The 5,969-nt window shown below is 35.4% G+C and overlaps 1 pseudogene; it reads left to right on the forward strand.

Moving 5' to 3' along the window:
• The first annotated feature begins 538 nt into the window (after positions 1 to 538).
• LOC114691952 lies at positions 539 to 1,893 on the forward strand (annotated as a pseudogene).
• Positions 1,894 to 5,969: the final 4,076 nt, after the last annotated feature.

Genomic DNA, 5,969 nt, shown 5'->3' on the forward strand with positions numbered 1-5,969 from the left:
AAATCTTTTCTGACACAACATGTCAAATAACAATGCCCATTTCATCTGTAGCCACAGCTGTTAATTCTTACAGAGTGGGATGGCTAGGTATCAAATACAGCATGGGACACATGTAGAATGAAATTGCATCCAGATAGCTCCAATATGGGAATCATATTAGAAACTAATTTTACTGATTGAAGAATAGAGGTTCAGAGATCTCTGAAGGGAAACATCATTGGAGTGGTCAGATAGACAATGACTAGCAAATTAGAGATAAATCTGCTCTAGGAGCTTGTTGGAGCTTGCCTTCCCAACTAACCCTTTAGAGGACACAAAAGACTAGGGTAAATTAATTCTCCAAAGAAAGAAGTATGTCAATGAGGAAGGCTGCAGTATTTACACTTTCTTAGTGTTTTTCTTCAATTAATAATAGAGTTAATGACACTTGATTTAACAAATAAAACAGGAAAAGACTATGGGATTAAAAAATAAAATTTCTTACATGCTGAGCTAGGGTGTACACATCTAGCAAACCTACTTAATCCAGTTGGTGAAGATGTATTGTCCTACCATCAGCGCTCAACAGAAAATCATTTTCTCCAAGCCAGTAAGAATAGATGTATGATTTTTTACATAGTTTTAAGGTCCATAATACGAGTCTCTGGAGGAGCATGTTTGCTAGTTGTGAGCTATTATCAGTCATTCTCATTTTCTGTTCATATTTATATTTAGGTGAAACACCTAATTCTTTCCCTTTTCAAATTGTTGAAGGCTTTTATAAAGTTACCACATTTCCATTCTGTCTATATTTCTACAAAAACTTATTTGAAGAACAGTATTTAAAGGCTATTTTTTAAAACAGAGTCCTATTCTTTAACCAAGCTATTTTAGAACTTGGTTCATGAGCAAGGATGGTCTCAAACTCATAGCAATTCTTCTGTCTCAGCCTCCCATATGCTGGGGTTATGGGGATGAACTACCATATCTGGCCTTAAATCACATTCATAAAGCTTCTAAAGTATCTATTAAAAATTCACAATTCTGGTATTTTCCTGAAATTATATTAAGAAAAGTTTTCATAGTGTGTGCACATTTATATAGTGCATCACTATAGTGGATAGCTGGCCTTGGCTTTGAAGAGGAGTTGGTGCCATTGATTTTGTATGTGGTGCAGGCACTGCTATGTGGAGCTGAGTGGAGAGCATGGGCGAGCTGGGAAGCCTGGACATGTTTAAACAAGGCACTACAGATTTCTGGAAGATGATTACAAAACTGGAGTGAATGCCTAACTCTTTGCAGGAACTTCAGTAGAAACCTAATGCAGAGACCTATGATGATGTGCATGTTGACTTCACTCTGGAAGAGTGGATTTTGTTGGATTCTTCCCAGAAGAATCTCTGCAAAGATGTGATACTGGAGACCTATGGTAGCCTCACTGCTATAGGCTATAGTTGGGAAGACCATAATACTGAAGATCATTGTTAAAGTTTTAGAAGACATGGAAGACATGTAAGAAATCAAACTGGAGAGAAAATCTTTGAAGATAATCAATGTGTTAACACCTTTGATTATCATAGTCATCTTCAAATATGTAAAAGAACACATACTGGAGAGAAACCCTATGAATGTAATCAATGTAATACAGCCTTTGCATATTATAGTCATCTCCAAAGTCATTAAAGAATACATACTAGAGAGGAACCTTACAAATATAATCAATGTGGTAAAGCCTTTGCCCATCAGAATAATCTTCAAACACATAAAATAACACATACTGGAAAGAAATTATACAAATGTAATCTATGTGATAAAGTCTTGTCACAACACAGTATTCTCCAAATACATAAAAGAACACATACTGGAGAGAAACTCTATGAATGTAATCAGTGTGGTAAAGCTATTGTATATTAAAGGAGTCTCTAAATTCACAAAAGAACTCATACTGGAGAAAAACCCTATGAATGTAATCAGTATGTTAAAGTCATTATATGTATCAGTAGTCTTCAAAAACATAAAAAAAATAATACTGCAGAGAAACCCTACAAATGTAATTATTGTAGCAAAAGTTTGCAAGTCATGGTAGTCTTTATACAAGAGCAAAACTTTTAGTGTGTAATTGGGATGTTAAACCCACATGTCACATTAATCTTTGAGGATATGAAAAAAAATCATCGCATACTGAAGGACATCTGACTATAAAGGATTTGGAAAGATCTTTAGCCAATATACTTACATTCAGTTACACAAGGCTATTTATTCTGGAAAAATAAATGTCTGGCAAATGCCAATAATCTGTTCAAGCATTATGATGTTCCTTTTTATTCTGTTTGTACATGCAAACTTACATAGACAAAAAGTCTGTGAATTTAAATTATAAAGTAACCCTTTTAGATTCCATACTTCTTTTCAATCACAGGAAATAAGAGATACATGAGTAATACCTTATCAATATGTATTTTCTGTGGGATGTCTTTCTGTACACTGTGAATATGTGTTGCTCTGATTGGTCGACAATAAAGCTGTTTGACCAATGGTGGGGCAGAATAAGGTTAGGTGGTACATTTGAACTGGAGAGAGAGGAGAAGAAAGGAGAGTGGAGCAGATGTTGTGAGCCACCAGGAGAAGCACAATATGAAAGTACTGGTAAGCCACAAAGCTATGTGTCAATGCATAGATCAATAGAAATGGGGTGAGTTAAGTTACAAAAGCTATGTAATAAGAATCCTGAGCCATAGACCATAGAGTTTGTAATTAATAAAAGCCTCTGTGTGTTTACGTGGGACCGAGTGACTGCAGGATTTGCCAGGATACAGGTAAACTTCCGTCTACACATCACTTTAACAATTGGCATCTGCAAGTGTGAAAAGTCTGTGCTTTTTAAGTTTTCAATATTACTCTAAACAGGTTTTTTTTTCTATCAAAATGCAAATGTAGCACATTGAAAAGATTTAAGGTGCTAACACAGTATCCAAGGCAAAATGAGTAGTTTTCCTCATGTAGTTCTCTTTATACTTATTCTCTCAGAAGGACATTCTCAAAAGGGACATCTTTCTTTCCCACCATTGTGCCATTCCTTCCATCTCCATTTCTCCATTTGTTTTTGTTAATGAGAAGTGTTATGCTTTTGTTAATGGGCCATTTTAATTTTTTTTCTTCTCGGCATTGAATTTTGGTTTCATGTTTATTTTTCAGATTGTATGATAAACATTGCTGGCAAAGGAAAATAACCAAGAATATATACTCTTCTTCCCTTCTTCTAGAAAAAAAGTAGAAGTGCTCTTATTGCGCAATATTAAGGCAGGTAAAGCGACAAGGACTTTAAAGTGTCACGGGTACATCTGGAACACATACATCAACTTGATGGGGCATCGTCTCATTGTTTTCTAAATGTCTGGGTTTAAGCAGGAGGCATTATTTCAGACAGAAAATAAAAGATTAATGTGGACATCAGTGGTGATAAATTGTACACACTTATGAAAAAGTCGATCTGCAGGGAAGCCTAGATCTTCTTAAGCTAATGAAGAAACATTTTCAAAGACCCAAGGCCCTCCTTTAAAAAACACAGATTTTTTCAATTTTTATTTTATATGATTTACTTTATTTTTAGATTCTCATCTTTAACTTGTCACAGGTTAAATTTTAAAAGTTAAAATTTGAGAACTGTAAACTTAAAAATGGCTTGCAAATTTTGATGACCATGATAGAAGAATTATGTTTTTTTCCTTTTATTTTATTTTACAATACCATTCAGTTCTACATATGAGCCACAGATTCCCTTGTTCTCCCCCCTCCTGCCCCCTCCCCTTCCCCCCCAGCCCACACCCCCATTCCCACCTCTTCCAGGGCAAAGCCTCCCCCGAGGACTGAGATCAACCTGGTAGACGCAGTCCATTTTTATTGTTATTATTCACAAAGGCTAAATTTTTTTTTACAAAGAATAGTCTACGGGATTCCTAAATATTTATCATTCTAGCGGATGACTATAAAAATGCCATTGTACAGCCTCATTGATGTACAATAAGGCACTTAAGATAGCAAACAAAAACAATGATAGTTCAGTAGACAGTCAGTACAGGTCAGAAGAGAAGTTATTCTGCTAGTCACTGAGTGAGGGATGGGGGCCAAACCATCACAACACAACCATATTAAGAAATAAATGGGCAAATTCTGCATTGCTGTTATTTCTGTGCAACTGGCTCAAAAGAATTTAGTAGCATTTGTAAGATTATTAAACACACGGCTAATACTGCGACCTCCACTACCTCTGAGGATACTCATGATTGATAATACCGATCAAACATCTATTATATGCATCCCACACCTCTGAGATCTTACAGCCATTCCTCCTACATGAACACTGATAAGAGTTATGACTGAAGTATGTGTAAGAGACCCCATTGAAATTGTCAGGCCCCCACATTCCAATGCTGCTTTACCCTTACAGGAGATTTGGATTTTGTTGGTTTTCTTTGGGGGGGGATTTTTTTTTAATAATAGGAAATTATAACACTTTATCCATTGCTTCAGAAATTTAGGGTGACTAGTCTCATTAAGTGGTGATAGCTCCTTTTCATTTTAATCAACAACAACGATGTTTAGAGTCATCCTCACTAGCTTAAGTATCACAAAACATAGACATGAAAAAACTAAAATAATAAATGAAAGGAGAAGGACAGGAAAAAAGAAGGGACCATAGATTTTCCTGAAATTGTGTATCATGTTACATTTAGTGACTCAATAAAATGTGTCACAGGAAATAATATAAAAACCTGAAATGCCCAGTGGTTAATAGTGAAAACTTACTGAAAGATTCAGATAATAGGTAAAAGAATTCAGTCTTAGCTAGGGTTTCTATTGCTGTGATGGAATACTATTACCAAAGTAACTTGGGGATGAAAAGGGTTTATTGGGCTTATACCTCCACATAACAGTTCATCATCAAAGGAAGTTAAGACAGGAATTCAAACCAGGCAGGATTCTGGAAGCAGGAGCTGAGGCAGAGGCCATGGAGGGGTGCTGCTTACAGGCTTGCTCCTCACGGCTTGCTCAGCCTGCTTTGTTATAAAACCCATGACCACCAGCCCAAGGACAGCACCGCCACAGTAGGCTTGGCCCTCTCACATCAACCACTATTTAAAATGTCCTACAGGCTTGACAACAGCCAGATCTTATGGAGGCATTTTCTCAATTGAGATTCTCTCCTCTAGAATGGCTTTAGCTTGTGTCAAGCTGACATAAAATTATCCAGCACAATTTCCTACTGATCAAAAGCTAACTATTTTGTTATCAACAGGCAAGGTGAAAATGACTCTTTTGAAAACATGGAGTAAAAGTTGGCAAAAAAAAAAACCAAAAAACAAAAAAAAACCCTGAGTTTTACAAAGATGCTTATTAATGAAAAGTTAAAGGATTTCATTACCTGTGTATCCCCATAAAAGTAACATAGAGCATACATTATGCATACATTAATTATAATTTAAAATACATGCTTTTCTCTCTTCTGGCTCCAACTGGAAATTGACAACATTTTATATTGCTTAAATTTAACCCACGTTCACTCTCTTTATGAGGCAACTTTTGAGTATCATGAAGAAAGATGACAAAGCTATATCATAGGCTGTTTTTGAAAAATATATTACCCAAGAGGCCATGTCCTAGACATAGAATTATTATACTGCTTCTCTGCAAGAGACACTCAATGTTCCTTCTATAATTCTAAAGGATATTTAGATTTATCATATCTCTAGGGCTCATTTTCAGATCCAACACTGTGTTTTTTCTTTTGCATTCTATATTGACTTTTATCTTAGCTTGGAGTAGAATTATGTTGTATTTTTATGAAATATTATTTCATATTTCATGTGCTTATAACAGATATAAATAACACATATAGCTGCTTACGCAAAAGTTTTTCTATATTTGTGACTTGCCTAATAATTACACTTATTTAGCAATAGTGAAGCCCCGTCCTTTGTATATGGAAATAT

This window comes from Peromyscus leucopus, chromosome 12, assembly GCF_004664715.2.
Source record: "Peromyscus leucopus breed LL Stock chromosome 12, UCI_PerLeu_2.1, whole genome shotgun sequence".
Taxonomy (NCBI): domain Eukaryota; kingdom Metazoa; phylum Chordata; class Mammalia; order Rodentia; family Cricetidae; genus Peromyscus; species Peromyscus leucopus.